The following is a 7,828-nucleotide window of genomic DNA, read 5'->3' on the forward strand; positions in this document are numbered from 1 at the left end:
ATCTTTTCGTGTAAGAGTTTTAGCAGATGTGAGCTTTACCACCACGGTTCCTACCCCGAGTACATCAATTGAAGATCGGTCTACCATAGCTACTGATTTTGGTCGTGCGGTGTAGGTGGAGAATAAGGACTTATTGGCACAGACATGACATGTAGCACCCATGTCTAGCCACCAGTCGTTAACATTAGAGGGATCCACCGCCTTCGAGACCATTGCCACGAAGTTCTCCACCACAGCTACAGACTCCTTCTTTGGTGCCTTGCAGTCATTCGCATAGTGGCCAGCCTTTCCACAGTTGTAGCAGTTTCCCTTCTTCTTGAAAGTCTTCTTCTGAACATTTAGATTAGACTTCTAGTCTACCGCCTTTTTCTTCTGGAACTTGGTTGGTTTGCTTTTTCTTCTTCTTCTGGCTTTCACCGGTATTCTGAACGACCATGTTGCAGTTGCCTTTTGATTAGTTAGCATTTCATTTTTAGAACGAATCCTAACTTCATCCTCAATTCTGATGAACCGCTTCAAATCAGAAAGTTGCACTTGCTTTTTCCGATGGTGCATTTGGTAGAAAAGGACATCCAAGACAGAGGCAACTTATTTACAATTGCTCCAACGACAAAGACATTGTCGAGCTCCACCTTCTCTTGCTTATACTTCTGAACGAGTTTCCCCAATTCCTTAACTTAAGGTAAAACCTCATTATCATCTTCAAATTTCATGTCAAGGAATTTGTCAATAAGGTGGGTTTTGGAGAGATGCTCCTCAACTCGATATTGCTGGTCCAAACCATCCCAAATCTCCTTAGCGGAAACCTTTTGAGTATAAACATCTGCTAAGTGGTTTGAAAGGCTATTTAGCAAATAGCTTTTGCAGAAGTCATTGTCACGCTCCCATTGAGCATCTTCGGCAGCATCATCCTCACCGAACTCAAGTTTGGCATCGGTTACAACATAAAAAAATTTAAGCAATTACATGGCGAAAACAACCTTTCGACGCCAAGCATTGAAATTAGAACCATCAAAGGTTTCCAATTTCAAGTTGCTAAAACCCATAGTAGTAGTATTATCCATTGTTTTCCAACGAATAACACTTTAAGATTGTTGGAGCAAGCAGTTGAAACAGTGGATCTAACTAAGAAAATTAGTGCAAAATTACAAAAATTTACTGACTTGAATTAAAGATGACAAACAATCTGGATTGCAATATTGTCATACGTCCTCGAACGCCCTCTTTAAAGTGTTATTCGGCCCAACTCAGGTGCAGGGATCAGATGACCGAACCACCTCCAGGAACAGCAGGAGAATAGATTGTTGGAATGCACCGCCCAACAATCCGATCAGGCAAGCTCTCTAAGGAATCACACTTTCTCTTAATTTTTTTTATAAGGCCCTAGAATAGTCTTTTTTTCCTTGGTCTCTCTGGATGCTAGAATGAGGGCTCTATTTATAGAGTTTAAGTAGCAACCCAGAAGACACACATTAAATGTGACCATTCATGAATTCATGAATCTCTTGATGAGGCATGCATGAATCTCTAGGTGACTTTTCATAATTCAAAGTCCTTAAGAGCCATGCATGAATCTCCACATTCATTGAAACTTCTAAAAATTAATGTTTCAATGAATAAAGAGCAGTGCATGAATTATAATCCAAAGATTCATGAATGAAACATTAGTATTCATGAATCTACACATACATTGAAACTTGAGCATTTATGAATCATTAAAACTTGAGCATTCATGAATCTCTATATTGATGTATGAGTCTCAACGTTAGAGCCCAATAAATAGAAATTCAAGGTTTGAAACTCAAGAAAATTTTAGTATTAAAACCAACATTAAGAATATCCAATTGGCGTGATTTTTGGGCCATCGTAGGTCAGACATAGGATCTATCAGGTGGTATCAACCAAAGGCGGGGCTTACTGTGTAATAGTGGGCATGCCTCATTGTATTACAATGTGGCCGTGTGATGTCTAGTATTTTTCAAAAAGTACTGTAGGGCCTACTTCACAGGATGATCCAAAGAATTCATTTCTTGGGCCACAACGTAAATAGCTATACGTAACCTATAGATCATCTCCGTAGAATTATCCTAAACCTCATATTTATAGATGTTTCTATAATGTGCAGTCCCTCAACAGATTGGAGGGGGGGATCATCCTAAGGAAATGATCTACTAGGCAGTCTATTTACATTGTTTCCCAACAAATGAACGGTTTGGATCATCCTATGAAGTGAGCCCTACAGTACTTTTTGAAAAACACTGGACTTCACACACAGACCATATAAATCTCCTAGAATTTATATTATCTGGTAAAAATTTGAATTTTTGAAATAAAAAGACAAATTATTGAGATGATGTTTTAGCTGACAAAGACTGTTGATCACCAAAAAACAATCACCAGCCAAAGAGAAAAGTATTTGATAAGTGTGGAGTGTCATTATCGAAACAGGGAAATGCATTTATAAATCCCTGTTTTTAGAACAACGACATGTCATTGACCATCCTATTGCTCTGAGCTATAATTTTCCTATCACATGTGTAAAAACTAAAAGCCAAAGTTACTGGGTACTTTTGTCTCCGACCATCTCAGATGCCCACTGAGAATGACAGAATGCATGAAACATAGAAAAGTTGGAGGCGGTTCTAGGCACGAAGTCATATCAATGGTGAACAGCAAATTTGGTTCATGAGATATTGGATCGGGTCCAAGTTCATTTGGTTCGCTGCAATCACGTCGGTAGGTCGGGAAACCGTGAGGCGGTTGGCCTTGCTCGTGCGGGAGTTACTAGAGCGGAGTTAGAGATTTTTCTAGGGCTGCAACTAGACCCGACCCGAAAATAGCATGCGTCGGGTTTAGAAATCATGGGCCTTGGATAGGGTTGGGTTTTAAATTGGAAAACCCAACTATATCTTGGGTAGGGCCGGGTTTAAAGAAATAAAAAACCCAAAACCCCATTGACTCATATGGGTGTACTGGGACTTTCTTAAATAATAAATATCTCTGAAATAACATAGAAAATTATTTTCCAATATATTTATACAATTGTTTTCATTGAGTTGATCATGTTTGTTATGTGAAAATATAGTGTCCTTAAATTTATACACTTGACGACATAACGTGAGATTTTTTGTGTAAGGATTTTTTTCCTACAATCCTTAAAATTAGTCACTATCTTGCGCTAAAAATGAAAACCATACCGGACCTGACCCGGCCCGAGAAACTATCCTGGGTAGGGTCGGGTTTACGAATATCGGATTTTCCTGTAAAAAATTATACCTGACCCGAGAAAATTCTAGAGTACGGTAGGTTTTGGAAAACACGGCCCTCCCGACCCGAGTTGTACTTTTTATTTTTTTATTTTATTCCCCTCTAAGGAGCTCTGTATATGTTACTCACGATCGTTCAAACTGTTGAAAATAATAAAGATGTGCAAATCTGTAATTTAGGATGCGAGAATACCTATTAACCTCACAACTTGAAGACAGAAATCAATAATACTATTATCTGCAATAATTATCTGTAAAGAAAATGAGAGAATTGTTAGACCACTTATCGAGTTGAGGCACGAAGAATATTCGTTGTCCTTAAGGCAAATCTCGCCCCCACTATGATGAATCAACGGTGCAGATGGGCGTATCGGCGTATGCCTCCAAGATACAACAACTCTCGCTCCAGGGGTGTGCACTCACGCAGCCCGGATGCCTAAGAACTCGCTTATATTTGCCAAAAGCCTCGAGCAGAAAACCAGAGAAGAGAAAGAGCAGAAGAAGAATCCGTCAAGGAATCTCTTTCTGTTTTCTCTAAAACCAATTTTTATAGAAAGGTAATCGACACGTTGGGGTGAAACGTCGCACTCTTTTAGTGCGTGAAAGACGTTTCCCAAACGGTCATTAAATCACAATTAAGGAATCTCAAACGGTAAAAAAAGAGTTAAAACAAAATAAATAAACTCTTGACCGTTAAATGAATAAAAAGGGAAAGATAAATAATATAAAAAGCCCTAGTCCCACACGCGCGGCCGGCCGGGCTGCGCCGGGCCGGGCCACGCGCGTGTGTGGTAACACCAAAAGCCCGCAAGATCCCCATGATCTCTTGCTTATTCACAAGGCTAAGAGAGTGAAAGTATATATATGGCCACTCTCACCCTCTCACACTTCCCATCTAAGACTAAAGTTTTCTCATGATTTTAGCCTTTTTAGAGGGAAGCTTAAAAGCATAAAGCAAGTCCCATATTGAATTACAAAAAACACCCCATTGTAAGTTTGAATTACAAAAAGACTTTTTTCACATAAAAGTCAACACAAACCAGCCTCAACGATCACTCCAACTTTAGCTCTGATACTACTTGTTGAGAAAATCCGTCAGGCAAATCCAATACGATCATGTACAAATAAACGGAAAAGTAAAAATAAACACAAGTCACAAGATAACACCGAGATTTTACGTGGTTCGTCCAAGATGCCTACATCCACGGGCGAGAAGATGATCTTCACTATGAGAAAGCAAACCCTTTCTCTTGCTTCCCAACTAAGATCGTACGCATAAGACCAACCCGAGAAAAATTCCACGAGAAAATCTAAGTGAAATCTGAGAAAGAACTCCGAGAGAAATCCCAAGAAAAACTCTTGTTTTCTCGTTCTCTCTCCCTTATCTTTTTCACCCTGTCTCGTTCCAATGCCAAGCAACCTCTCACCGAGAGAGCTCCTCCTTTTTTTGTACTTGGGTTTACCTAACAACCTAAAGAATCTGTTTCTATTTTTGCCTCATGGTCGGAAACAGGCAACTTTTCCAAGAGGTTCAAGCACCGAAAACATGTAGTAGTGAATTCAAGACCAATGATCTTGTAGACCATGAGGAGGCCGGCCTCACATTGTCTTGGTCCTTGAGCTTTTCTCCTTTGGAGTTACAAAGATCTATGAACTAGGGCTGCAACTGGGGCAGCCTTGGGTCCTATCAAAGCCAACCCGATGTAGCATTACTTCAACCCTAACCTGACCCACCCTAAGGAGGGACCACCCTAACCCAACTCGCCTCTAAATCACTTAACTGTAACCTAATCCGACAAACCCATATTTCCAAATCTGGTTGGGTATGATTGTGTTCGGGTTGGCCCAAGGCATACAAGCTATATTGTTGTCCTGCTATTTAATATTTTTACCTGCAATTTCAACGTAGTACCCTTGTATATGATGCCAAAACAGTCATGTTCTATTCCTTCGCTACATAGCCAATGGTAATCTTGGGTCAGTTTGGTCGTGTGCACGGTCCATTAACGCTGATAAGACAACAGATTTTGTATATGTTCACCTTCTATTTCAAAACAGTCAGCGATGTATATAATTTTTGTGTAATGACAAAACAATCATTTTCTAGTCCTTTACCACGAATCCCATACAAAGGCGTAGTCTTGGGCCAATCTGTGGACTAACAAGATATTGACCCCATTTCATCCATGATTTGCACCCCTATTTACCATTGTAGAATAATTGCTCAACCATATACCCCAAAAATAAATATAAATGATGGAAGTGGAATGCTAGACTGAAGGGAACCCTTGCAAAAATGAGATGAAAGGGCTCTCCCATTGGCTGCACATCACCAGAGTGCATTTAACATTCGTTGACTACTACATTTTAGAGTGACTTAATGACATTTTGAGTAATTACATGTTAGAGTGATTACTCTAAAATACTAGATTGATTACTCTAAAATGTTAGAGTGATGTAATTATTTCAAAACAGTGCCAAGGTATAACCATTCTCCATTCTCCCGCTGTGCTGATATTGATAGCCACTAGCTCAATGGTCAAGGCTTTGTTTTTCAATCACAAGTTCGGAGGTTCGATCCCAGCTTACCTACCAAAAAAAGAAAAATATAAATTTACAAACAGTTTGATTTGATCAACAGGATCTTACTATGAGGAAGAGATGCGTAGGGTGACTGGCAACTAAAGTGCGGCGGCCGATGTACACAACGAAAGAGGAAGACTCTAGACTTCTGTGTGAGAGTGGGAGAGTTACGAGATGGAATAGAGATTTGAGAAAAACTGATATGGTACGCTTATTAATGCAGCCCCGATTCATGTGAGAGATAAGCTAGACCATCCAACGGCTTTAAGAAGATCATCCCTCATTCGAGCATAACATAAGGCCCATGTCCAACTTGAATCCATTAAGCATAAAGACCACCATGGACACGCCGATCGAGCTGGATTCCCGTATTAATGAGTCTGACCACTTTTTGGAGCCCGTTTTTGGACTTCTAGATGGACGAATCAGAGAAAATGCTTGACTAGGAAGTTGTAGGTCTTTGAATTATCTTTCCAACGGATATTCATTGTCTTAATTTAGTTCAGTGGTTGAAGATTTATAGCTATTTTGGTAGACTGTGGTTGTTAGCTTTGACTAGTTAATGTGTTTAGAGTTCCTAAACTAGTTAGTGGACTAGTTTGAACAAATTTTCTCATGTATTTCTCTATTTAAAGAGTATCAAACATGTGTAATAGAGTTGGTTGAATATTTGAATGAAAACTTGCTTAGTGTATTTTCCCTTGAACCTTGAAGAGTTCTTCCTTAAAACCTAGAAGAGTTTCACTCCTTCCTTGAAGACTAGGAGCTTTCCCCTATCATTGGCATCCTTGAAGAGTTGCAACCATCAATCTAGAAGAATTGATATTATCCACCGTCCTTGGTGGTAGAGTACTTTGTGTAATCAACAAAGTAAAGAGTCTTTCCTGAGTTCGAGGCCAGGTCCTCCTAGAATTGTGTGGGAAAGAGATAAGGAACAAAGAATAATCATATTATATTCTCCTAGCTTATACATGCATCATTTAAATAACTGCAACCATCTACGTGGAGAACATGGAGAACATGGGAAACTGAAATCATCTACGTGCAGAACATGGAGAACATGGGAAGATAAAAGTAAAAGTTCCTATTCTACTGACTAGAGGTAGCACAACCGTAAGGATTTCACACGTAGTCCTTCATGTTCGATGGTGGATGTCGAGTCCTAGTCGAGGGTGGTCGTTGGGCAGTTGCAAGAGGAGTCGTTATATCTGTAGGAACTTTTGATGAAGTGGGAATGGATGACGGCACCGTATCACTCCTCCCGTCTTCGAAATGAACCTTGTCCTCAAGGTTCGGGCTCAACTCAGTCTCGTCTGGAAGGGGCATGATAGTTGTTCCAGGGTCTCCGCGGAATGGCTTGAGGAGAGAGACGAAGCCGATAGGCAACAGCACCGATACGATCCGTAATCTGATACGGGCCGTAGTAACGTCTGGCGAGCTTGACGGAGGGACGGCGAGCTACTGACGACTGGCGATACGGCTAAAGTTTAACTAGTACCCAATCGTCGACCTTGAACTGGAGGTCAGTGCGCTTGCGGTCAGCTTGGAGCTTCATCCTTGATTGTGACCTTTCGAGATTGGCTTTGAGTTGGCGAAGGACAATGTCATGAGTTTTGAGCTCGCGGTCCACTGGGTCGTCGATTGAGTCGGATGGAAGGTAATCTGGAATGGCTGGTGGTGGACGTCCATAGAGCACTTCGAATGGGGTCATCCCAATGGTTGTGTGGAAGGAGGTATTATACCAATATTCCGCCCAGTCTAAGTGTGTGAAACACTGTCGAGAATGGTCCATACAGAAGCAACGCAAGTACTGCTCCAGGCATCGATTTAGAACCTCTGACTGCCCGTCGGTCTGCGGGTGGTAGGCGGTACTCATTCGAAGAGTGGTACCCTGGCGATGGAAAAGCTCGCGCCAAAAGGTGCTGAGGAAGAGTGGATCCCGGTCGCTGACAATACTTTGTGGGATGCCATGCAGCTTT

This window comes from Tasmannia lanceolata, unplaced genomic scaffold (genome assembly GCF_043159265.1).
Source record: "Tasmannia lanceolata isolate RefF3 unplaced genomic scaffold, GAP_Taslan_0.1 ptg000003l, whole genome shotgun sequence".
Taxonomy (NCBI): domain Eukaryota; kingdom Viridiplantae; phylum Streptophyta; class Magnoliopsida; order Canellales; family Winteraceae; genus Tasmannia; species Tasmannia lanceolata.